Source organism: Camelus dromedarius, chromosome 2, assembly GCF_036321535.1.
Source record: "Camelus dromedarius isolate mCamDro1 chromosome 2, mCamDro1.pat, whole genome shotgun sequence".
NCBI lineage: Eukaryota > Metazoa > Chordata > Mammalia > Artiodactyla > Camelidae > Camelus > Camelus dromedarius.
The window spans coordinates 82153091-82180353 of record NC_087437.1 but is presented as its reverse complement, the minus strand read 5'-3'; the positions used below and the strand labels follow the sequence as shown (position 1 = coordinate 82180353).

General features: G+C 38.0%; 1 protein-coding gene and 1 pseudogene across 3 annotated transcripts in view; both read left to right on the top strand.

The window, feature by feature from the left end:
* Nucleotides 1-8321, top strand: part of LOC135318773 (mitochondrial fission regulator 1-like) — an 86867-nt pseudogene extending 78546 nt beyond the window's left edge.
* Nucleotides 1-27263, top strand: part of COL8A1 (collagen type VIII alpha 1 chain) — a 146216-nt gene that overhangs the window by 77981 nt on the left and 40972 nt on the right. For 2 of the 3 annotated variants that reach the window (XM_010978482.3, XM_010978481.3), the window contains exon 2: nucleotides 13637-13756. The gene's annotated coding sequence lies outside the window, so the exon portion shown is untranslated. The remainder of the gene's footprint in view (nucleotides 1-13636; nucleotides 13757-27263) is intronic. The other variant, XM_064496100.1, reaches the window with a different exon arrangement.

The following is a 27263-nucleotide window of genomic DNA, read 5'->3' as shown; positions in this document are numbered from 1 at the left end:
TAGGTTCTAAGAGTTCTAACATTTGCTTTTAGCAACATTGCCTTTGGTGTTCATTTGCCTATTTACACATCTGTGAGCCCACATTGCTCGAATTATAACCACTTACGGTTTTCAGATCCAGGCCTATTTTTGACCATCTCTGCGGCAGTGGTCTCCAAGACCAAAGCTATCTTGAATCTCCTGAACCAAAAGTCTGAGGGTAGACAATTCTTATCAAGAGTAGATCCAATGGGATCTGTTACTTTGCTGTAGAACGTCTCACTTGGCTCTCTCCTCAATACCGTATGTACCAATCTCTCTGTGCTAAGGTTATAGCAAAAAAGGCAAGTTAACTTTTTGTACATGGCTGACCCAGCCTCAGAACGAGTATATCATATGATTTTCTAATATTACATGACAGGTGGAGAATTTTCAGGGAAGGAGATAAGTGGCAAGATGTGGAACAAAAAGTTCCAGAATCCTATTTACCTTCCATTTAACATGTTCTTAATGCCAGTTTTTTACTATGCACATATACTGTATTACTCTGGATTTCCTAGATGGTCCCTCAGCTAACCTGAATTTTTCTTTCTGGAATTCAAGGTGGTATCAGCACATAAGGATAATAATGATATGCAGATCTTCAGGAGGAAATTTCAAGGGAATTGTATTCACCAAAAATCAGCCTTTCGTATAAATTTGTCACGTAATTTGGCATAATTACTAGAGAAAACTTAAATTCAAACAATCTTTTCTATCACTCTGAGCCATATGTGAATTGGTTTATCACTGCAGAATGAGCTCCTTAGTGGTTACTGTATTAAGAAAATTAAAAAACAGGCTATGTTCAAAACCCAGAACTAAGTACTGGACTATGAGCTAAGAAAAGGCAGTCTTTGCTTTCAAAATGAAAACTGGGGAGAGGGGCAGATTATTTAAGTCAAGACCTTAGAAGGATGGTGAGGAATTTCAGAGAACCAAAACAAATAGGGGGAAAGAGTTCCATGGTGATGCTCTTAGCCCCAGTTTTCCCTCACTGCTTTGTTTCAGTGTGACGAGAGGAATAAGGGAAGAGAAAGACAGGCAAGCAAGGGGCAGGAGGGGAAGAGTGGGGAACTAGATGAAAAGAAAGGGAAGAAAAGATGGAAGGCATGGCGGAGAGCACTCTCAGAGCCATTCTGAATTAGGGGGTAGCACTAAAGAGAGGGGAGCATAGGCACGCCATCCCCTGCTCACAGTCAATTCCCACACCAAGCCAGGAGGCACGCCCACTGGCCCAAAAGTGCAAATGTTATTCACAGACATGCAATGGGAGTTCTATGGTGCCAGATGGCAAAAACATGCCGAGAACCACTAGAAACACCAGCTGATTGCTAAGCCGTCCAGTCAGCCAGCCACTGAGTCCAGAGCACTTGCTTTGTGCTCAGGTGGTACGAGAGCCTCACTGCAGCCTAGGTGGACAGGGCTGAAAGGAAGAGAGAGGGGCCTGGTGATGCCCACAGTGGGCAAAGGAAATGGCTTAAACTCCAAGTAGATTTGTTGTTTGAGGGAGAAAATAAATTAGTGACAAGCTGGTAAAGCAGCAGCATGGCTCAAGCTTATACAACTTTCATCCCATTTGGATATCTGGAGTATGATGAAATTCAGACTGTCCTTGTTTAATTAGTCATGAGGTTTGACAAAGAACATTTTTCAAGTCAGGAAAGGGGAAACCAGGCTAGTGCATGAAAATATGAAAGGGCAGAAGAAAGTATCCACCATGCTTATAAAATCCATGAGAATATTTCAGCAGGCGCTGGGTTTCTTAAGTGAGGGAGGTGCTGTGGCTAACCCTGATGTGCCGTTGAATGCTTAATTCAAAGTTCAGTGGAAGTTTAAAAGGAAATGAAGTGAAAATTGATCACTCAATATATAACCACTTGGAGAAAGAGATCCACCCCCAAAATATTTCTGCCATGGACTTTTTTCAATGCCCTACTTTTGAAAATTCTTTCAATAATGTAAATTTTAAAAAAATTCCATGCTACTTTAGTGTTTGAAATAAAGGAATTGCCTTTTAAAGAGAACCCTATGTGTCATCATAAAAAGACCTCAGGGCATGAAAGATGGGAAACATATCCATGTGGATAAAGAAGATGGCATTACAGAGTCCTTTCCAGTGGATTGAAAGCTACTTAATGAAAACACTCATATATTATATGAGTGGCTTTGAGAAAACATTCAGGCAATTAATAAACTGAAAAATGATTTAGCATACACAAAAACCCATACCTTTTGTCATGAATGTGTCATATAACCAGAAATAGGTACCCAAGGGGACTTAAATTAAAATATGTAAGCTATACCTTAAAAAAAAAGTTTCATAGAATTTACAGTTTCTTGTTTGAGAAATCGGTGATAGGATGACACACATTGACCATTGTGCATAAGAATAGTGGTAGTTAAGGGAAAATACCTGCTCTTTCTGGCCAAAGGACTACTGAGAACTTAGACATGGAATTGTTGAACATTAAAGGTACATAAAGCCTTAAAATTCTTTTGTCCTTCTTCTCACTTTATAGTTGTGAAAAATAAGACATTTCCCCCAGTTTGACATCTAGAGGTAAATTCCTGCCTCTGGATTAACAGTCTATTAACAGATTGAGACTATCATCTCACCCATTCCAAGAAAGTATAAAATATAAATTCCAATTTCCTTTTAGATTTTTAGGATCTAATAAATAAGATTTGATTGGAACTAGAGAAATGGGATATCTTGAAATGTCAATGTTTATAGAATGAACCTTGTGAAATCAATTATGGAAATTCACAATTTTAAGGGATTTTAGAAGATTATCTTCTCTTGAGAAAAGACCAGAAGTCAGAGTTTTTAAAAAAGAAAAGTATAAATAGATGACATCTGAAATAGAAGTGCTTTGTGTCCAGGAAAGAAAGAAGCCTGAGGTGTGTTTAACAGCTGTATTCAGAATAGCTATTGGGGGTAGTACACTCCTCACTAATGAGGAAAGAAGAGGAAACGAATTTAAATTACAACCAAAGGAATTTAAGTCAGATGGAAAGATCTTATTCGCAGTGAGGGTTTTATAAACCCTGGAAATGATTCCTGGGGCAGTTTTTCAATACTCTATCTGGATATATTTAAGGGAAGAGAGATACCTATCAGCCTAGGGTGGTTGAGGTAGAAACCTGCCTGGAATTTGCTTTCAGCTGAACTCTGTAAGTCAAGATTAATCCTTGACAATGTTCAGATGTCAAAGACACCAAATACTAGACAATGGCAAAAATGTTGCCCTTTATTAAAAAAAAAAACTCACCCAAAGTAATAATTTCCTTGGAAAATCAATTGGCATATGTTAGTTGGTTGTAAGTGGAATGTACAGTTATAATACATTCTGGTTTTTATTTTCTTTCTAGCCTCATTTCCAGTGGAAAGAAGGCTTATGAAATCTCTGGCAGGCTATGCCCTGCTTAATACTTTTTATTTTAATTCTTTTGACGGTTACAACTAAATTTCTTAGAAGAAATTAGACCTCAGTAGCAATACATGTGCCTCCAGAGTAAATACTTGTGAAGAAAAAAAAGCCAACTTTCCCCCAACTCCAAAGAAACACTTGTTTCCCTTCTAACTGAAATAAGCAGGATGATTGCACCACTACCATCACGCACCACTACCATCACCCTCTCCCTCCTTACCCTCACACAGACTCCAGCAAGTTTTCTGCAACTTGCAGAATTTCCCCTCATTTCCAGCACATAAGCAGCACTTGTACTCACAGTTCATACTGAAATTCTCTAATTTGTTGTACTTCTGTTTATACAGCTGTGTCTCTGTTTGCCTCATTGTGTTCACCACATCTATTGTCTGGTTTTTATTGTGAGCTCCTGGAGGTGAGGAAAGGAGTCTGTTCAATTTGCTTTGCACAATACTGCACATGCACATTGTGTTTGATAGTGATGGTTCCTGGCATGACTGGATGCTCGCTCAATCAATCAATCAATCAATCAACTCCATGGATTGATCAAAGCTGGCAATGAGTCATCCCGGGGTCCTCTATGCAGCACACCAAAGCCATGAGTGTCAGGGACCATAAGGAATTGAGCATCATGGAAAAGCGTCCAATCAACAACTGGAAAATCTAATAAGCCAGGGCCTGAGATGCACAGAAAGTAAGACTGCATTTCTCTGGGAGCTTTCCCACCACTATTACCCTTCCTTCCCTGGTATAAAGCCCAGTCTTGCTGGTGTTCTCAGTTCAGAGCATATTCTGTCAGATTTCAGACACTCCACAGAAGACTATCAAGTTTACAGTCTCTTGGATTTTTCATTTCTTTATGTTTACAACCCAGAAGGAACAAAAGTCATTTTCACCAGAACTAATATTTTTCCCTTCCTACCAACCCTTGCACAATCTCCCTCCAACCTTGCTTTATGCCAGACTTCCTCACTGACCCCAGAGGACAGAGACAAGTCGATCCAAGTTTCTTAGTTGGGTTAAAAATTTCCAAAGCCTGTTCAGCCCTCAGTAGCTTCAAAGTTACGTCAAAGGACAAAATGACTGATAAAAACCCTTCCCTGAGGAAAAGCACAGGAAGTGACATTTCATTTAATTGAACAAATATTTTCTAGGTACCAATTATGAGCTGCTTTTGTGCTGGGGAGAGAGAGGGGAGAAAAAGATAAACGCTATCTTCAAAATGTGTGTGTGTGTAATGAGTTATTTTAATTTTTTTTTAATTTTATTAAACGATCTTAAATATAAGAAAATTACTTTACTGTAGAATCATGGTAAGGATTTAATACATATGTAAAATACATGATCTAATATATATATAAAATATACTTAGCACAGAGCCTTCCATGTAAGACATCCTCAATAAGTATCACTTCCTCCTTCCTTATTCCAAACCAGTAGGAATTTCAGACATACTTTAGATCTTTAGATCTTTTCAGTCCTTTCTTCTACCAGATCATGTATACTTTTGAACTGTGTGACCGTAATGTAGGTTTTATAAATAAAGGAAAATGAATGCCTGACTGTAATGTATTTAAAAGAAGGCCAGTCCACAATCCAGATCTTCAATGGTGGCTAAGGACAACTTTAGGAGATTTTTTTTCCCTCTCTCCTAATTGATTAGGATTTAGTTGTTAATTCAGAATTGACCCTGATTCAGTAGGCATGGAATTTCCCAATCCTAGTTTTATCTGAGACGGTACAACCCTAAATTTTTGTAAAAATCAGCTGGAGGAAAAAGGAGTTCCTTCAGATGGGTGGAGAAAGGGAAATGACCCTCCCACCCATTCCTCCAGCTCTCCAAACATTACTAATGAAACCAAATCAGATGTACTACTCCATGAGACTGTAAGAATAGCTTCCAGGAACCTCAAGGTACCTCACCTAACTGTCTTTTTCTAAAGTGCTGGCATTTCTAAACAACTTAAATGTACAGTTCCTATGAAATCTTGTGCCAAATTTAACAACACTTTTAAATCAGTGAACATTTTCCATGCTCCAGACAATTGCCATGAATCAGTAAAATACAGTGTCCCTTGAGAAACTTGAAACTACACACTGGGAAAATGTCAGTGAGATAAGAACAGGCAGTCCCTTTGTTTTGCTGATTCCTGCTTCACTGATCTTCCTCAATATTGTGTGAGAGAACAGCGGCAGTCTTCTCACGGCCTTGACTCATTTGCTGCACAGTCGTAAGGACTAAATGAGACTATACAGACAATACAGTTAGCAAGTAGACTGGCCCAAAGGAGTACATGTTTAATAAACGTGTACTTCTTTCCCTTCAAGAACCATAAGAATGTGGCCTGCCTGCTCTGTGGGGGAAATTCAAAACTGGTGGGGATAGGCTATGTGGAAACACATGTCAAAACGTGTGCCCAAGTGTCTGAATGTTATTATCATTTCTGAAATCATGTGGCCCATCTATAAATAGCAATTTAGATTTTTCTCATGAATTTTAGAGAAATAGATCTCACTACTGTAGAATCCTGTGATCATAGCTGGCCATTGAGATCCAACCACTAAGGTTCCTGCAATTCCAGAGTCAATGACACCAAGAGAAACAGCTTTAACTCTCATCCACTCAGTGGCGCAATTAAGATATCTCCTCATTCCAGAGGTTTATATTAAACTAGCCACAAAAAATGAAACCCTGTTTTCAACACAGTCAGTGCTGAAAGGGGAGTCTTTCACTAAATGTGTTCCTTATCCAGTAAATAAATCACATGTTCAACAGCAATAAAAATATCGGTGGGAGGTGTACATTCTTCAGTTCAGAGCAAGGAGCCTGTTGAGTGGTGGTACAGTTTTAAAAGTACCTGATTTGACATGGGAGCTCTCATCACACTCCAGAAAAAATTTTACATTGTTGTGATTTTGTTTGCTGTGTTTTTTCCCTCAAAATGGAAACAATGTATTTTAATTAGAACCATCAAAGCTTTTAAAAATGCCCATAAAATTTACAATGTCTGAGGGGTTTTTTTTTAATGGTGTCAAATGCTGTCTCTTTTGCACTGTTAAATTCTGTGAATCAAAAGTACAAAAAGTATGTGCAAGGCATCCAGCAAATATTTATGGAACACCTACCATATGCCTTGCAGCAGATGTTACAATGAACAAAACAAGTTCCCTGCTCTCAAGGAGGAGTGGGGAGAGAGGAAGGGTTAGGTGCTGAGGCCGAGTATGAATGAATGAAATGTATGAGGAAGTAGGGAATATATAAATGCTACTGTGCGATGAAAGAGAATTAGATTAGAGATACATGAATATGAGTGGCTTCAGATTAGATGGTTAGGAAAGACCTACCTCTCTGTGGAAGTGCTACGTAAATTGAGATTTAAATGGTGAAGGGCCCAGCCATTCAGGGTCCTGGAGAAAAAGCATTCCAGGCACAGGAACCACAAAGGCCTGAAAGTGGGGAGCAGCACGAGGTTTTCCCTAAGGAGAAGGCCAGTGTGGCTGGGGAATAAAAGCCAAGGGGGAGGGGGGCAAAACCAGGAGGTAGGCAAAGTAAGAATCATATGAGGCATGGAAGCCAGAAAAGAAGTTTAGGTCGGTTCCAAGTGCTATGGGGAGCTACTGGGTGCAATAGCTGAGGTGTTAAGCAGGTGAATGGCATGATCTGACTTACCTTTCCAAAGTTCACCCCCATCTGCTGCGTGGAGACTGGAGCAAGAGTAGATTCATTTTTAAGGCAACTGGAACCACTGAAGAGTTGTAAACAAGAAAATCTGGAGCGTAAGTCAGGGCAGCTGAGGCTGGGCGGCCAGCTCGGGTAGGAGGGGCGGTGAGGGGAGTGAGTCCGGCCGGGCTGGAGTCTGAAGAAGAGACGTCTGGTGTCCCTGAAGGTGGCCTGATACGAAGGAGTCACGCCTCCTGCTTCCCCGAGCCCCTGGAGCTACCCTGCGGCTGCCTCGTCCTTCAAGAGCAGGCACCGGTTGAAATAGGGGGCATAGAAGCCCGTGCGACCATCCCAATCGGGCAAAATAAGCCGCAGGGGGCTGCTCCAAGGGTGGTGAGAAGAACCGGTACCAACTTGCGGCTGAAGCTGTGTCCGCAGGCGTCCTTTGAGACCTGCCTGTGACCTGTGTCTGAGAACTGTGCCTCGTCCCAGCTCTGGCCGACGTTGCCCGGGTCGCTGCAGATGAAGAGGAGCCTTATGTCCTAGGACCAGGTCGGAAGCGGACTCGCCCGCTGAGGCACCTGGAAGCCAGCCCCTTAACTGGAGTGCAGCGCGAGGCCTCAATGCCCAACCTGCATGGGTCCCAGAAGAGGGCCCCCGGCCTGAGGAAACTGGCCGCCAGCCCTAAGCCGCTCCGCAGGGGAGACGCAGACTACGCAGGGGAGACGCAGGATACGTAGGATACGCTGAGGCAGCTGCGCGCGCAGCTACGTTGAGAAAATAGTGGCAGCCGTGCAGTTCCGGATTCACTAACGCCAGATTTCTTATTTCCAGGAAGTTCAAATGCCTCTTTTTCCTTACCTTTTTTTGGATCCTCATTCTGCTCTAAGACATCTCTCGTCATTAGTGACATCACCCAGGAGACCCAGGAAGAGGTTCCTCCCTCTGCTTTGTTCTGCCAGCCCTGATGTTGCAAACCAGAACACAGAGCTACGCGCTGCTCATCTGAATAGGATGTCTTCATCTCTGTCCCAGGCCAGCAGCTTTGTAGATATGTTGGGTATCCTGAAGGACTTTCACCAGAAGCAGCAGAGCCAAGATCCTAACCGGAGTTTATAGAAGGAAGACCCTGCCGGCCAAATCTCTAAGGTCCTAAAGAGGAAGTTAGCTCTGAAGAAAGAAGTTATCCATAGAAAATTAAACTGATAGCACACAGCTCTGCAAGCTCAGTCTTATGCTCCTGGAATTCCTTCAGTAGCTGCCTTCCGCACCACAGATGTTTCTGCCTCTCGGTTCGAAATCTTCTGCAACAGTCTTGCCGAAAGCTAGAGCTTGGACTTAACAAGAAGAGCTGGATTATAGGTTTGCTATATTTCAAACCGTAGCAGAAACTAAGGGCTGTTTTGAGCTGAGACACCTTACGGGTAATCGTGTAGATTAGAATGTCCCCTTTGAAATGGTAAGACAGAAGTTGCTGGGTATTCCTCGCCCCTGTATGAAAGTAGGTCCTAAATGAATGACTGACTTCACTGCATTAGACCCCATGATTGGTCTCCCCCGACACTTTGAGCCCAGCTGTCACTCACTCTCAGCCACTTCCTTGCAACAGAGCAGGGCTGAGAGGAGGGAACTATAATGTCTATGTAGGTGTTCACAGGACAGGGAAAATCTTTCACTGCTCTATCGTGAACTGACACCAGTCCCCAGCAACCGCCTTCTCCCCGCCTTCTCTGTCCAACACCTACATCTATCGGTCATGCTGACACTTGGGCTGCTGCTGGGAGGCCTGGGCTGATTTTTTATTAAATATATTTTATAATACAGTACAAGCAAATCTACCCTCCAAGGCCCTGGTTCCACTGATTGAAAACTCTTTCTCTTATATGGACTTGAGTTTAAGCCCAGTAGGAAAGAGGAATGCGGAGCGGAAAGAGAGTAAGTAGCATACTTCTTCCAGGCCCTTGGCTGCTCCTATGTGTGGGGCCAAGGTTTGCACCTACCACACCATGCATGGCTCAGGTGCCCTTAGGTCCCTTTTTGGGTTGAACCACTACCTGACATTAAAAGAACAATTTAGAGAGGTGTTTTTTTTTTTTTTTTTAAGAAAACTTGATTCATTTATTTTTATTTTTGTTTTTAAGATTTCTCTGACTATGGTGTAGAGACTGGACGAAGGAGGAAAGGGGTACATAGAGGGAGCCAGAAGGGAAGAACTTTCAGTGAATTTAGAAAGTAGTTTGAATTTGGATGTGGAGCTTAGATGGTGTTCTTGGATTATAAGAAAAGAGACAACACTTACTGAGGAACTGTTATGCTTATTTTTGTATACATAATTTTATTTATTTATTACTACATCCAGTGGAGTAGTTACTTAGCCCATTTTTCTTACATGAAAACTCAGAGATAAATCAAGTTTCCAAATTTCCAGCAAAAGTAAATGGCAAATCAAAGATTCAAAGCCTGGTCTAGGGGGGAGGATATAGCTCAGTGGTAGAGCACATGCTTAGCATGCATAAGGTCCTGGGTTCAATCCCCAGTACCTCCATTAAAATAAATAAATAAACTTAATTACTTGCCCCCGCCAGAGAAACCAAAAAATCCCCACAAACAAATAAAAATAAGTAAATAAACAAAGCCTGGTCTATGTAATCAGTTTTTTCAATTCTACTATGGTGTTCCCAGGTCAGAATTAACAAATAACATAGCTTTAAATTTTAATTCTAAAGAATAAACTGATATTCTATAATATAAAATACATAATTTATTTAACTGTATTGGTCGACATTAGCTCATTTCTGTATTTTTGCTCCTATAACTAGAACTGTGATAAACATTTTATATACAATTTTATCTCATTTCTGATTATTAACTGAATTCTTAGACTCCTAGCAGTGTCAGAGAATAGGGTATTTTTTAAACTCTGGACATGTAATATTAATTTGTTTTCTGGAAAGGTTGTGCAGTTTATACTCCCACTTTACCCAAACTGACATTTAATATTATATTTTCACCTTTGCCAATTTGATAACCAGAATTTTAATTCCATTGTTTAATTCACATTTCCATTACTTACTAAAGAGGTTGAACAGTTTTTTACATCTTTTTTAGCCTTTTTATTTTTCTTTTGTGAATTTTATGTTCATTTGATTGCTCATTTTTAAATATGCTGTTAGTATTTCTTTCTTGGTGATTTGCAAGAGCTCTTTCTATAGGAAGGATATTAAGATTTTGTCACTTTTGGCAAATAACTTCCCAGTGTGTCCTTTACATTCAGTTTTTAAATTTTTATTGTAGAAATATCACAAATACAGAGGGCATGCTCCAGTTATCTGATGCTGCATAATAAGCCACATCAAAATGCAGTGGCTTAAAATAGCATACATTTTATTTTATCTCAGTTTTACCGGTCTCAGCCAGGAGATTTTTATCTCTCATGGCTTATTCACCTTGTAGATTGGCTGACCTGAAGAGTCTCAGATGGCCTTACTCACATGTTTAGTGCCCTGGAAGGGACAGAAGGAAGGCCAAACTCTGCTGGTATTGCCAACTGGAGCATATAAACGTGGCTGCTCTTGCACGGTGGCCTCAGGCTGGTCAGATTCTGAACTGGAGGCTCTGGACTCTAAATGACAGTATTCCAGAAACAAGGCAGCAGCTTCGTGGCCTTTTATGACCCAGCCTCAGAAGTTACATAGTGTCACCTCCACTGTGCTCTTTGGGTCAAAGCTGTCACAAGCCCTTCCAGACTCAAAAGGAGGGAACACAGAGGAGGGTCAAAGAATTTGTGGCCATGTTTTCAAACTTTCAGAAGGTATAAAACATTTTAAGGAATAAACAAATTCCACTTCACTTTTTAATTTTGTCAATAACATTTTTAATAAGCAACTAGTTATTAAGTGCATTAACTTATCTCCTTTTTCTTCTTTGTGATTTCTTCCATTGCTTTGTAATTAATTTTTTAAAATTATTTTCAAAGTGTGTGTCTACAGAATCAAGGCAATTATCAGTTACTATATTTGGAGAAATGACTTTATGGTCTTTAGGCACTTTAAGTACTATGTGTTGGGGCTGCATTCATTTAATATAACTCTTAATCCTTTCATCCTTAAATTTCCATCAGTGATACACTGGAAAATTCATCTAAAAATTCAGGTTGACCATACATTTAACTATGCAGTTGCTGTGTGGAGGTGGAAAAAAAAAAAGAAGTGTGACTAGTTCTAGCTTAGAACTTTGCCACAGTTCTGGTTCACTCTTTCAAAGAGAACTGAAATACAATAAGCTACATTTGGCCTGTGTAGCGAACGAGTGGTACCCATCAGTTGCTGCAATGATGCTCAAATATTGAATAATTTGATTAATTTCATAAATCTGATTTTAGCACTCTTTCTTCAGATGTTCTGAATGGCAAAGCAAAAAAGGTATCCTCCCATTTAATTAGTAATTATTTTAAAGGATGTTCTTCTGGCTAATAGAGAAGAAAGAACTCCTTATAAGCATACATTATAAAAACTCAATAAATGCTAAATGCTGATGGTCATCTCATGTTCTAAAAAGTTACACTGAGGTCTTCAAGTTGTTTTCTCTGCTTCCAATAACATTTCAAAAACTAGTGTTGTCATCTGAGAATGGAACTGTGAAAGCTATATAGGGAGAAGCAAATGAATAAATGTATAACACACACATAGCATGATCTTCAGTGTTTCTACTTATCCTGTGTATCTTTCTCCTATTTTATTTTCACCATGTCCAGAAAAAAAGTGAATTTTGGAAGAACACATCGTAAAAAATCCTATTCCCTAATGCAGTTAATCACCATGGCGGCAGGAGCCGTAACTAATTTTTTTTCAACATTTTATCTCCAACACTAAGCACTGTGCCTCACACATAGTTGTCAATGAATACTTATAAAAGAATGATTTGAGGAGAGGCACAAAAGTATTCACCAGCCTGTTCCTGTGATCTAGTCTGACCTGGAGACTTTCTTCTTCATGGAGGCCACTGTGTTCATGGAGTATCGCCACCATATCTGTCTCTGATACCTGTTGGTCACACCACACAAGCCGTGGACTGGAAAAGGTGGCCCCTTGAGTGCGTTTACCATCGTTGAAATTTATTAAGAGAGATCATTTGGGATCCTACGGCTTTCCAGAGACAGAGGGTCTCAAATCACCTATGGTTAACCCAAACTTTACATCTGAATATCCACAAGTCGAGCCAAAGTTCAACTGGATCCACCCTTCAGGCCCAAGTCCACATGTCAGAGCCTGGGCCTTGTGCTCTGGGGACACTTGTGAACATTTCAGCAGCTAGGACCAGCCAAGTACTTCTTCATTTCTTGTTGAACACAGAAAACAGATAAACCCTAAAAATATGCTCTTCAATACAGTAGGCATTACCCACAAGTGAATATTTAAATCCAAATTAAAGTTAAAGAAAACTAAAAATTCAGCTCCTCAGTTGGACCAGTCACATTTCAAGTGCTCCACAGCCATATGTGGCTAGTGGTGACCACACTGAACAGAGCAAACAGGAAACACTTCCTTTACCACAGAAAGTCTTACTGAATAGCACTGCTCTAGAATATATCACCTACATCACATTGCAGAAGTTACCAGTTAGAGACCCAATTCTGCACTGGTTTCCTATTCAACCAATCCTGGCTTTCAAATTTTTTTATTTTTCTAAATGTCTAAAGTTTCCCTGTTTAAATCTGTTTTGAACAACAAATACAAATATTTCCTAAACAAGTCTCTCTGAAATATACCAAACCAAAATTAGAGAGTATCTATTATGCAAAACACAGGGTTAGAAATCTGAAAATTAGTTTAAGTGGGACGATGTCCCATGTGATTTGTAAAAAGTGTAAATTACAGGTGATTAATAAAATGTATTTAACTAATTAAATTGCGCCAAAAGCGCAAACGAAAACCTAAAAGTGTTGCCAAGTTAAAGCTCTACAAGATCTGATTTGATAAATAATAGAGAATAATTTCTAACTGGAATACTGTTGTATGCAAATTGGATGGAAATATGTTGTTGGAAGAGTTCAGTTTTCTTAAAGAAACGTAGCTTTTCTCCCTGAGGTATTAACTTTTTCATAAATTTACTTCCTCTATAGCAAATGTCCAAATCCTTTCTAAATTATCTGAAATCTCTATTAATGGAAATTAAATTAATGGGAAACTAGCACATAATCTAACCATGGAAAGCAATAAATATATACAATAAAAAGTTTATTTGGACATAATATATACTATGTGTATAAAAATAAAGAGGTGCATACTTGTATACATAAAAACAGAACAAATTATTCTCTCCTAATCAGCAAACAAAGATCGCTAATATCTACTAAAAGTGCACTTACATTTTAGTAAATAATAGCATTTTTTTATTAAAGTGTGTATGTATGCATTACTATTATGTAATTTTCTCCTATGATTCCAAAACAATACACTTTGATAGTAATTCAGCTTCTTGCCGTCTTTCCAATTGAGTAAAAGTATTCTCCTTTCTACCTCAGAAGCTGTTCTGGAAAGGGAGCAGCGTCTGGTGAAGAGACAGAAACCGGCCCCAGGCGTGCCACCGGAAGGCACAAGCAAGGACACTGGTCCTCGAGTCGGCAGGCGGGCCAAGTCTAAATGTAAGTGCGAGGAGCGATGGAGCGCGGCGCGGCGGCCTGGCGGCCGGTCATCCCCAGGCGCAGCGGTGGGGGCGGGGGTGGAAGTCGCTGTCGCTGTCGCTGTCGCTGTCGCTGTCCGGGAGCACACGAGGGTATCCGGGCAGGCTGCGGGTCCGTCCTGTCTCCCAACCTCATCTCCACCGCTGCAAAAGCCTGGAGACCATCGTTACTAATGCCAGGTTTTTAAATCCCCGAGAGTAAAATACATGTGCAGAGTGTGATTCTAACTGATTTTTAAGCCCAGGCATGTTGAATAGAGTCTTAAAATAATCATTTCCATTGGACCTGACTAGGTATCCAAGTGTTCACCAGATGCTAGCGGCTAGATTTTGCAGAGGAAAATTGCTAACTTAAGCTTCTTTTCATGATTCAGCAGAGGGTTTTAAGTAATAAAAGATCTGGAGATTTGTAACATAAATAATTCCAGTGCAAATGGGAAAATTAAAATAATCTTATCATCTCCCAGTCATGTCTATATGTGCTTTTCTACCATTATCAAATTTCTCTTAATTGGCCAATTTTTTTTTCTGGCTGATATTTTATAGTTTTAAGTTATGAATTGTAATGAAGAAATGATTCCTTTCAGATGAGTAAAGTGACATGTACTAAATTCTAAAGACAATCTAGGATGTATGAAACAGAGCATGATCTAACAAATACGGTTTTATTCACATGCAATATAGTCTGTATCACCAGTGAAAAATAGTAGCAGCATGCCAGAATCTCTTATTCCTTAATAGATCTCCCAGTAGAAACAATTAAAATATAAAGTACATCATTAACTTTTGAACTTTGATGGGAAAAAAATACCATCCATTTCTGACAAGTAGACATTATCTCATAGTATCCACAGCCATCTTATGCTTATTACCATTGCTTGGTCTTAAGTGTGACTTTTGGACATACAACTCAATGTTTCCTAATATTTAATAGTACAATGGTTTTTATAGTCTATTTAATTTTATTTAGTAATTTAAAGAATGAATAGTTAAGATTCCCCAGATTTTTGTGTTCTTGCTGGAGGTGCACTTGAACAAAAAGAAAAACACATCATCTAGCCCTACAGCTAATACCACATGACCACATCCTGCCTAGAATGAATCCATTCAGAGTTTCTGGAAAAGCACAGATACAGTAATGATTTTCCTAAGGTATCAGATTTTTGCTGTGGGTATCACTAATTATTTTGGCTGCATTCCATCAAGGCCAGATGTTAAACAAATAAAATATTTAGAATACAAAACTATTGAATAAAAAATACATGCTCATTTAAGCAATAGTTTCTAGAAATCAAGCCAATCACACATTTTGGAGAAGCTGAAGAAGGAGGCATGACGTGGGTTCTATTCGTAATGTCAGGTTAAGGTTCTGAACTCAATCCAGATAAACTTTATAATTGTTGCAACTAACTGGAGCTCAGCTGCTTCTGGATTTTTTGTAACAAAATCTTGCTGCCAAGGGCATTGGGCTCAGCCAGTAAAAAAATTACAGTAATAATGTTAAACTAAATCATAAAAATGCAGAAGGTGGTTATTATGGGGCAGAGGAGAGGAATTGCTTGTAAAGTTATAGTGGAAATATCAAAAATAATATTTTATTAAACTTTAAAAAAATTAAGCTTTATTTTTAAACTAGGGTGCAAAAGCAATAAAATGTAAAGGTTATTCAATAAACGATTTCATTCAGTGGTCAAGAGCAATGATTCAGCAAGTGAGAATAAAAATTACATTTATTCAACATGGTCATCAATTCAGGCAGGACTGAAGCTTATATTATGATCATTTTCTAGTAAAAATAACCAGCTGAAAGTCACTTTTTTTTGAAAGTCACCTTTAAGAAGGAATTTCGACTGAAAAAGGAATAAAGAACTTCTTGAATCAGTATCTTCTCAGTGAAAATGAACTTGGCTTATGCTTAATTTCACATAGTATAACACTCTAAATATTTTATGTGATTTTTCAGTTCTAGGAAGAAATTCATTTGAAACAAATGTAGAAAATGACTCAAAAAGTTTAAATATGTAAACTATGATAGGCTTACAGTTAGGGAAATAGATCATAATAACTTATCTTCTATGAGCCTTCCAAGAGTAAAGAATATAACTTTTTAAATTATTTTTCGAATAATCTGGAATTTCTTTCCTATCAGCTTTATACCTTCTGTAAATATAGATTCCAGAATCATGTATCATAGACAGTTTGGGAGATTCTATATTTTCCTCAAGTTGGATAGCATATTTCTAAGTGACAATTATCAGAGAAACAAACTCCTTTTGCTCACTAAAATACGTAATGTGTTTTACACTGGGTAAGCACTAAATAATATGGTGAATAGAACTGAATTATTTCAATGTTCTTTTCAGAGATTAATGTGTCTCTTGGATTCACACTAGAGAGGTAGTGTCTCACCCATGGGGATTAATGAGCTACATCTGTAACCAAAACTACTCATGGAAAACCTGCTGAATTGATCCATATCTGTTTTATTAATCAAGCCCAGTACGGAAGGGCTTTCTTGTGGTTGTATTATATTTTGGAGATAAATAGAGTGAGGAAACCACAGTTCAATTTTGAAGTTGTTTGAGATATTGAAGAATGCGGGATTTTGCATTAGATGACAACGGTAAAGTCCAGTCCTTGATGCTTGTAATGCTGATATATAAGTATATAAATATCCTGTATGTATAATTTTACTGCAGACCTTATGACAGTAGCCAAGAAGACCCTAACCATTTAATATGGTTTAATATGGAATTTACTTCTTACTGCTGCTCTCTTCGACTCTCTTCCTTCCTCATTTTTTAAAATGAAAACGTTTCAGGTTGGTTTTTTTGTTTTTTTCCTCCAAGCTAGCTTGGTATGAACAGCCTTTAGTTGAAGCAGATGGCTAGAAGTCAGAATCCCCAGATTCTATCCTTGATTTTCCTACCAACTGGGAATGTGGCCTTGGGCAAGTCATGAGAGTAAATCTACAATAAAAGGGATAATAATGCATTACATATGTATGGTGCTTTATGATCTTGCACAGTACTTTCACATACAATATATTATTTAATCTTCCTCTCAGCCTCCTAAGAGGAGTATGGCTGTTATTAACAACCCCTATTATAGAGAGTGAGAATTTGAGACCCAGAGACACTAACGTGAGTTCACAGTCTTCTCAATATCAAATGTCAGGGCCAGGAACAGACAGAAAAGATGATTCCAAGCTGGTCTTTGTCTCCTTTCCTCTATACCATGCTTGCTGTGGTGCCGCCAAAGCTGGGCTGTCTAATATGGTCTCCAGGAGCCACATGAGGTGATGGAGCCCTTGAAATGTGGCTAGTCCCAACTGAGATGTACTGTGGGTGTAAAATACACACAGGATTTCTAAGACCTTGAATGAAACCAAGAATGTAAATTTTCTCATTAATACTTTCTACATTAATTCCATATCAAAATGATAATATTTGGGTTATTTTGAGTCAAATAAAGTATATTTTTAAAATTAATGTCACCTGTTCCTTTTAACTTTTTTTAGTGTGAGTACTAGAAAATGTGAAGTTGTGTACGTGGTTCACATTGTTTCTATTTGACCGAGCTGGACTAGAGGATTCTCTGGTTCAGAGCCCACTGTACATATTTCACAGTACTGGACTTGTTTATACACCTGTCTTGATGTGGCTGAGACCAATTTCCAAAGGCTCTGTCAAATAGAGCAGTAGAGATTAGCAGCAATAATTCAATCATTCTCACCCATCTTCCACTTGCAGGGAAAAAGTCAGATTTTGTTAGCTGATGCCTTAAATTGCTCATTTATTAAAAGGGCTCATTTTATACTTGCTGAATGCTTGAAAAGCTTAGAGTGAAAGTACTATGGAAAGAACTATAAATTATATTTATGACCCTATAGCACACTTTATTTTTAAATACGTTCCTATTAAACATTTTGAGTGAATGAGACATTGGACTATTAGGTGATATAGCCAATGTAAAATAATAAGTATATGTAAATTTTTTATAAAATATAGTATATTTTATCCCCCCTACCAACTCTTTAAGATATATTATGTATAACCCCTAAAGAAGTAGCTTATTTCTGTTTTGAAAAACCTAAATGAAAGTCCTCAGGAAAAATGGGTTCTTATTTAGGAGAAAAAGTACCTATAGTTAAAAAAAAATAGCCCAAATTATTGAAAACTAACATCCATTTGGCATTTATTATGTAGTCTCAAGCACTATACTAAGAGTTACCAAGATTATCTCATTTAGGGATTTGAAAATGAGCAACACAAAGCAGAATCAAAGTTCTTAACCATTACTGCCTCTCACTACAATCCTATTTGAAGTCACAATGCAAGCTATCAAGATAGTATGAGGATATGAAGGAATACTGGACAGAAAGATCAGAAGTCTGCCCTCAAAGTATACACAAAGTGGTGGATTTGTGGACATGTTTTTGAAAAATACATACTTATGAACAAAATTATGTGAAAGAGGAGTTACTCTTGTCTTTCTAAAGGTTTCTTTATGTTATGATAGAAATCTTTATAGCCATGTTCCCCAGCGAGTTAAAACTTACCTATTGTTTATAAAGCAAAGGTCTCATGCAAAAAAAGAAAAAAACTATGTAGTATGAATTTTAGAGATTTGTTTATACCCACTTGGATAAAAGTAGGCTGAAGTTACCTTAAATATTTTCTGGAAAAAGAAGGGATGAAAACAAATAAATAAAATGGGGACCTAAATCAAAATCATAAAATAGTAAAAACTAAAGAGTTTTATAACTTTTTATACAATAATAATAATATGTTACCTTTGAAGGCTGACATTAAGAATTGTGTATATAAGCTAATTGCATACTAATTTTTTAAAGATGTCAAAATATAATATATAACTTGTTTTCAATATCTTAATGTTTATGCTTACCCGGAATGAAGTAATAGGAAAAACATTAACAGTAGCCAACTATGGGTAGCAGAATTTTAGATATTTCTATGTCCTTATTTATACTTTTTTGTAATAATTCCAGAATAAACATGTATTGTGTGTATTGCTTTAATAATAACTAAATAGAAAAGTTATTGTAATCAATCCCAAAATTGGTTGCAAATAAGAAAGGCAAAAATTATCTGGAAGGGGGAGTAAAATGTAAACTTTTTTCTCAATCACAAAATTTGAAAATAATATATTTTATAGGTTCTTCTTTCCAGGCATTATTGCCCTTCCTTTGACTCACGATAAAGCAACCTGTGAACTATTCAATTTCTCTAGACAATGAAGGTAAAAGCTAAATTAGGTTTTCTAGATTCTCTTGAAAGCAGTTTACCCTCAGCTGTGAACATGAGTATAAAGATCAAGGCTGTAATATGAGCTCTTAAAGCCTAAAATTGTTATTGCAGCAATCAGAAAAGCAGAGCATCCTGGAAAGTGTGCCTCTTCACCTTAAAACAAACTGGCTGTCAATCATTTCTAATGGTGTCTGCTTAAAACTGGCCTTAGTCTTAGACTTTGAGATACGTAAAATGTCATGTGAGAATATATTATAGAATCATATCTTTGGGCCAGACAGGGTCTTGGTGATCCTAAAAAGTGAAGTATAGAGCTGTTTTAGGCATCCCTTTTAAACATTCGTGGCAAAATATTAGGTCTGCTAACTCCTTTTATGACAACAACACTAAAATTTTACTACAAAGAAAACTCAGAAATGAATTCCTTGTGCCAGTTCATCATTAAATCATAAATCCACAGACTGTTAGAGCTAAAAGAAGCCTTCTATATTAGCTCATCCAATACCAACATTTTGCAGATGAGAAAACTGAGGAACAGAAAAATCATTTTCTCAGGAAAATGTGAAATCACCGAAAAATATCCCAAAGAATCCAGGAATCTCTGGAAGCTTACCTAGGAAGAGCTAGGTATTTTAAATCCTACCAGAACTTGAATTTTTAGTTTGGTTGTGGGTACTCCTGTACAAGGGAGAAAATATACTGATACTGACTAAAATTCGTGTGATATATGAAAAGCACATTCACAGTGAATGCCTGTAAAGTGAAAACCAGAAGCATAACAAAGCCAATGATTTCAGACCAGATCACTTATTTATTACTAAGCTCCCTTTCTTTGTGAGTCAAACATTTGAAAGGAGCTTTCTTTGCCACTTTTCAGGCACAAATCGTTTATTATCATGAGAAATTGGCTACTTCCACAGTTGCTGATAGACCAAAGAATAATGAGACATTCATTCCTTGAGTTAAAAAGAAAGGCTGTCAAATTCCTCCTGATTTTATTCATTTATGAAAAAATATGCTTGTAATAAAATTATATGTATTAAAAATATATTCTTCATCCCCTCAAAATGCATACTGCACAATACGAAGATTGTCCTGGCACAAGTAAATATTAAAGTTCTTTTTCTAAGTTCAATATCTGTGTCAGAAATGGAAATAGTAACACTTGATTTTAAGAAAAATAGAACAGTGCATGCATGTCTATTGTCATCTGTAAAGTAGGAATAAGAGTAGACTCTCACAAAGCTGTTTAAAGATTAAATCCATTATTAGTAATTGTAAAATGCTTAGTACAGTGCTTGGCACATAGTTAACATTTGATAAGTGTCAGATATTAGCAGTAGCAGTAATATTGTTATGTAAAACATGATAACTCCTCCACATACCCCCTCCCCCTCAATCAAACCAAACTCTTGAGAGTCCCCTCCCTGTTTCACAGCCCCATGCCCATGCACACACAGATCCCTCTTTCCAAATGTTCTTTCCCTTCTTCTTCTTCTTCGGGTGAACTCCTACCCATCAGCCAGGGTTCAGCTCTGAAGCTTCTCCTTCTTACCTGTCTTCCCTCATTCCTGTACTTGACTTAGTTGCAGTCACCCATTTCCCAGGATGCCCCACAATGTGCCTCTTCTAGTGATTGAGACATAACTTTTTTTTACTTGATTTCTCCCTCACCTCTTACACACACACACATACACACACACACACTCATGTACACACTGAACTGAAAATGCATCACATTCAAGGCATCACACACATATTTTTGTATCCCTATAGAAATATCTGTTGAAATAAATAAATAATTGACTTTTTTTTTTCCTTCCTGAGTAGTTATCAGGGTAGACTGTGTACAAATGGCCTCAATTTTGAAGGGGAAAAAGGGTGATGAATAGAGTGGAAAAAGTTGGGGGATACCACTTGGCAACCTTAGGACCTGGCTCTGCCAGAAGACTAAATCAGTGAGTCATTGAACTCTCTGGACTCTCTCTTTCTTAGCAAAATGAGTGAGTTGGGCAAAATATTCTCTGAGGACCCACCCAATGCCACTATTTATATGATGCTAAACATTGGTTCATCTCAGTGGTTCTCAAATTTTAGAATCATCAGGAGGGCTTGTTAAAATTCTCCTCATTCCTGGTCAGCAGGTCTGAGATGGGACCCAAGAATTTGCATTTTAACAAGTTCCCAGGTGATACTGAGGCTGGGGTACCACACTTTGAGAACCAAAGTGATTAATCTTCTTAACATAGGATATTCTGACACTGTCCTGTTGCCACCTGGCAGAGCACTCCTGATGTGCAAATCACAATGAGATGAAGGTAGGTAAGCCCAGGCTTCAGTGAAGCTGCCATCAGGAAGACCGGGCGCTATGGGTGAGTCCCAAGAGTGGCCACAGAAGGCAGACTTTGATGACTGTAACAGTTCTGTGGGGACGGACAGACTGAGTTCACAATGTCACAGGGCACAGAAAACAAATTCCAGGATTTAGCCCATCAGTTAAAACCTGCTGCTTCTGGAGTCACAATGGATCATAGTTGCCATCTAGTGACACCTTTGAATTACTGCATCTAGAGACTACAGGATGAAATGCTTTTGTTTGGAAACTACATTTTTTTTTTCTTTTTTCTTTTTCTTTTTCTTTTTTTTTTTTTTACAAAACTGTTCAAGATGAGAACTTCTGAGAACAAACTTTAATTTACTCCGGTCTTATCCACACCTGTACCTAGGTACTGTAGAAATAAACAGGCATCTATCACTTACTATTTGCTAGGCACTCTCCTAATACTGTATCTATGTTCTGTTATTCACAGCAACCCAATGAGATAGATACAATTATTATCCCCATTTTATAGACAGGTAATATAACTACAGATGGTCAAAGAAGTTTAAAAACTTGCCTGAGTTTGTCCAGCCAGTAAAGTGGTAGAGCCGGGATTGAACCTAGACAGCTTCTGGAGAGAGAGCACTCTAGCCAGCCTCTCTCATATCAGCAGTTGAAATACATAGTTAGGGAAACAATTGTTACCTGTGCAGTAGTCCCACCTTTTCCATGGTTTTGCTTTCCGTAGTTTTTGTAACTCACAGTCAACGTCATCCAAAAGCATCAGATGGAAAATTCCAGAAATAAACAATTCATTGGTTTTAAGTTGTGTGCTGTTCTGAGTAGCGTGATGAAATCCTGTACTCTCACTCTGACCCACCTGGGAAATTAATCATCCCTTTGTCTCATCTGTTAGTCACTTAGTAACCCTTTTCGTTATCAGCTTGACTATCACGGCATCTCAGTGCTTGTTTGTGTTCAGGTCACCCTTATTTTACTTAACAATGACCTCAAAGCCCCAGAGAAGCAATGCTGGTAATTCAGATATACCAAAGAGAAGCCACTGAGTGCTTCCTTTTAGTGAAAAAGGGAAAGTTCTCCACTTAACAAGAAAAAATAAATAAATCATACGTTAAGGTGGCTAAGATCCGTGAAATTGTGAAAAAGGAAAAAGAAATCCATGCTAGTTTTGCCAGCACACCTCAAACTGCAAAAATTACTGCCAAGTGCTTAATTAAGATGGAAAAGTCATTAACTTTGTACAATAAGATATTTTGAGAGCATGAGAGACCACATACACATAATTTTTATTACAGTGTATTGTTATAATTGTTCTATTGTATTATTATTATTGTTAATCCCCTACTATGACTAATTTATAAATTAAACTTTATCATAGGTATGTATGTATAGGAAAAAACATGGTTTATATAGGGTTTGGTACTATCTGAGGTTTCAGGCATGTGCTGGGGGTTTTGAAAAGTATTCCCCACAGATAAGGGAAACTATTGTGAACAGTTATCAGTTCCCAGACAGGAATCTGAAAAATGTTATAAAGTACATACTGAAGTAATGATTTCTTTCTGATTCTTCCAAATGAAATCAGCTCATGTGTAATAACTAAAGAAGTGTTTCTACCTACACAAAGACACCATAATACAACAAAAAGAACACCAACCTGGAATCAACTTCCAGTTTGCCATGCAACTTTGAACAGGTTGCTTAACCTCTCTGAGCTCTACTTTCTTCACCTATAAAGTAGAAAAGATAAAAATGTAGTTTTTATAGTTTGAAGTTCTTTAAAACCAGATTAAATTTTTTAGTAACTGCTGAAGTTATCCAGTGAATGTGATCACAAGAGCAAATAGGGAAATTATGGACAGTAAGCCAATATTAGCTTTTCTCAAATTGTCCTGTACCTGGGAAAGGAGCCAGAACAGCAGATTTGATCCCCTGATCTATTATGCAGAAGTGCTAGCAGTAATAATAACGCTCATGGTGTGTGCAGAGAAGTAAAGGGCTCAACCCAGGAGATCTGTGTTTCACTTCTCTTCCTGGTGCTGCACTTGGCCTGTGCACTTGAACTCTGCACCCTTGTATATCCCTGCCTTCCAAGAGTCCTAACCAAGCAACTCCCGCAAAGAAGTCAAATCTTTGCTAGTGGATTGAGATCCAACCCCTCCTCACTTCAGACTTTTTTTATTGGAGATTTCCTTGGACTGAAAAACCTAGCTGTTGCTAATCCTTTAACTCCTTATCTAAGACTTCTCAGTTACCAAACCATTTCTAACCTCAATAAATGAAACACTATAGGATGGCTATCAAACGAAAGTACCAGTGGTTTCTTTGTACTTGTGTCTGTATAACATGATAAAATCTGCTGATATAAAGAGTCATGATAATGAAGGAAAATAAACATGTAGACGGAGCTAGAGGAATAAAGGGTAATAACTAAAATATGGTAGAGCAAAACATCAGTATCTCACTTCAACAGATGTCTTGATGTCATTCCAAGTATTTGCATATTTTTGATCATCACAGTAAACCCAGAATTAGTCTAGAGAAGTCTTATTGTCAGCCTCATTTGAGAAAGGAAAGAAATCGAAGCACAGAAATTTTACACAGCTTGGAAAAAAAGTAAATGGTCGAGGGTCCACATATCCTAATTTTTAGGCCTATGGTTACTCCACAATTATAGTTTATTTTAATAAAATCCTGACATAAGATGACTGCCATCTGATACTTGAGTTAGAAAGAAGTTCCTTGTACATATACAGTAGAAGTAAAAGATTAATTTTTTACTCCTATGGCGAGAGCTCAGAATTTACATAAACTGGGGTAGGCAGGCCCTGGATGGTTTTGAACAAGGGAGTGACATCTTTAAATCATCACTCTGGTTTCTCTGGGGAGGTTTGACTGGAACAAGAGTGGAGGCAGGGACTCCTGTTCAGGGGCTATGAAGTGGTCTAGACAAACCATGATGGTGCCTAAGTAACAGTGACCCAGGATAACTTTCTATGGAGAGATCCTGAAACTTGCTGGTAGATTGGATGTGTGGGGAAAAAGATATTAAAAATGTTTCCTCAGTGTCTGAAATAGTCAAGCTCATAGAAGCAGAAACAGAATGGTGGTTGAAAGGGGTTGGGGGAGGGGGAAACGGGGAGCTGCTGTTCAATAGGTATAAAGTGTCAGTTAATGCAAGATGAGTAAGTCCTAGAGCTCTGCTGAAGGACGCTGTGCTTAACGTTAGCAATTCTGTACTATGCCTTTAAAAACTTGAGAGGGCAGGTCTTAGGTTATCTGTTCTTACCATGAAAGAAAGAAAGGAAGAAAGGAAGAAAGAAAGGAAGGAAGGAAGAAAGAAAGGAAGAAAAGAAAGAAAAAGAAAGAAAGAAAGGAAGAAAGGGAAGAGAAGGAAAGGAAAGGAAAAAGAAAAAAGAAAAGAAAAGAAAGAGAGGGGGTAGGGAGAGAAGGAGGGAGGGAAGGAGAAAGGGAAAGAAAAAAAGTATTGTTGCTGCCCAAGTGAGACTGCATTAACTTTGAGAAACTATATTTTAGGGAACTAAGATTAGTTTTCAACATTATTTTTTGTGACCTATGCAATGTCATGTAACCATAACCTTCCTCAAAAATTAAATTTAAAATAATATGCATTCATCAAAATAAATATTAAATTTTAAAAGGACTACATAAACTCTCAGAATTTTTAATGTAGGGGTTAAAAAAAAAAAAAAAAGAACGCCTCCTAATTTTGAGCCTGAGCCCCTGGATAAATAGTAATATCATTTTTCAAAATTGTGAAGCCTGGGGTAGAATTAGTTTCCCAAAACTTATAATCCTCCAATTAGTTAATTTGCTTTCAGAATTAATTTTTTAAAGCGAAAGGAATTCTTAACTCAAGAGTCTTTAGGATATGTCATCACCTTTTTTAAGGTTGAGCCGTGTTTAGCAACAATGATATTCTGCCACCGTGTGGAATCCCACTCTGAGATAGAGTTCTGAACCAGTCAGCCTGATCCCGTGTGATATTTCTAAATGATCTTTTGTAAAAAAGTTTCAAAGACCCATGACTAGAGAATTACAAAATCTTGCCTTCTGTTGAGGACATGTTTATAAATCTGCATAATGGAAGCTTAGCTCTCCACTCTTTCAAGAAATACAAGGTAAAAGTCTATGGCTCACTTCAAAGGAATGTTAAATATCAGCCTGAGATTTATGCTTTTGGGAAAGAAATGTTACAGTGGAAACAGAGAAGAAATGTGCTTGGTTTGTGAGTCAGTGGCTTTTTTGTGGGAACCAGAGTCTTGAACTTCCATGCAGCTGTGTTGTACTGAGCTTGGCCTGAAAGCTGTGGGGACGGTGCCGTCACAGCGCCCATATATGATTGCTAAGAACACGAAGACACTTTGGGGGTGCAAAGACTTAGCCAAAATTACTATAAATCCGATAGAGCCAGAACTAAGTAAACAGTAGTTTAAAAATGGATACAGGAATCATTTGTATGTAGAGGAAACTGAGGGGACCCCAAATTCCAGGGCAATGTGGTTCTTTTGTCAGGTCCTCACTTTAACAGAGAATGGCTCCTTTTCAACATTTTGGTTTGTCTAATGGATAGTAATAAGCAATGATATTTTTATAGATGAAGAAGACATGAAATCCTAATGGCATGTAAACTCTATAAAGATTAGAGGAAGGTCTTTCCATGTTCTTTATTGTCCCCTGTCATTAGAACCATACCTGGCACACAGCTAGCACTCAGCAAATCTTTGTTAAATGAATGAAGAAAGAAAAGCTGGAATAAATTGCTAAGTTGAAGGAAAAAAAATAGAAAGTAGAAAGGAATCTTCTCTTTCTAATTGTTTTTCTATAAAGTGCCATATTGTAGGTAAAATCTAATAAAAATTACAAGAGAAATTCTCCTCCCTGGGGAGCAGCTTTTGTCTATTGCACTCTTTTCCTGTTTTTCTCACAGTTGGGTTCTCACTGCCCTACATAGCTGGTTGATATTGGTTGACATTGACTGAACAGTAACAGATCTTTACCTTGAGTTTCATCAGTTTTTACGTAGTTTCCACATATTTCATCCAATCTTCATAGTCTTTGTTGAGGGGACATCACCAATCTGGACAGTTAAACAAAAAAATTGAATAATTGACAGGCTGGCAACCGCAAAAGTCGATTTCTTTTGCCCATCCACTCAATTCTAAGATTCTAAGATCCGAGCCTATGATTCCCATTTGCCTTAAATTTACATCAATTCATGCACCCTTACCAATTCGACCTCACTCTCAAGGGCAGTCTTTTTTCCATTGCCACTCTTCTATCTGGCCATAGCTATTGAGTAGCTATGGATTGGAACTAGTAAAGAGAGAAAAATAAGACACAAAAAAGGAAATCTCCTTTTAGGAAAGTATTTAATGAGAAAACAGAAGCCTCCACTTCTACAGCAAAGGCTTGCCTGGAATCCAGTCTGGATTTTGGAGGCTGTTATTACTCAGCCTCAAGTGGATCAGCGTGAATCTGTTCTCATTTCCAACGTTCTTTGAGATCCTTGAATCTAAGACCTTCTAGAAATGCTCATAATTCATTCTAAAGTGAGAAAATGAATAGGATGCATTCTAGTAGAAAGCCAAGGAGACAGAAAATAAATCTTTCCCCTCTCCCTTTTTGGTGACATTACACTTTAAAAATAGGTATGGGGAGGAGCCCAAGGGAGGAATTTCAGTTAGGCTAATCTACTTACAAGTAGAATTTCTTCCAGGATACAAGAGCTTTTGGCAAACATTGGTTGGCACATTCTTCCTAAAAGGTAAAAGGCTTTTTTTCTCTTTGGCAGGTTTTATATGACACTTAAGAGTGTCAGGCAAACCTTACAAACC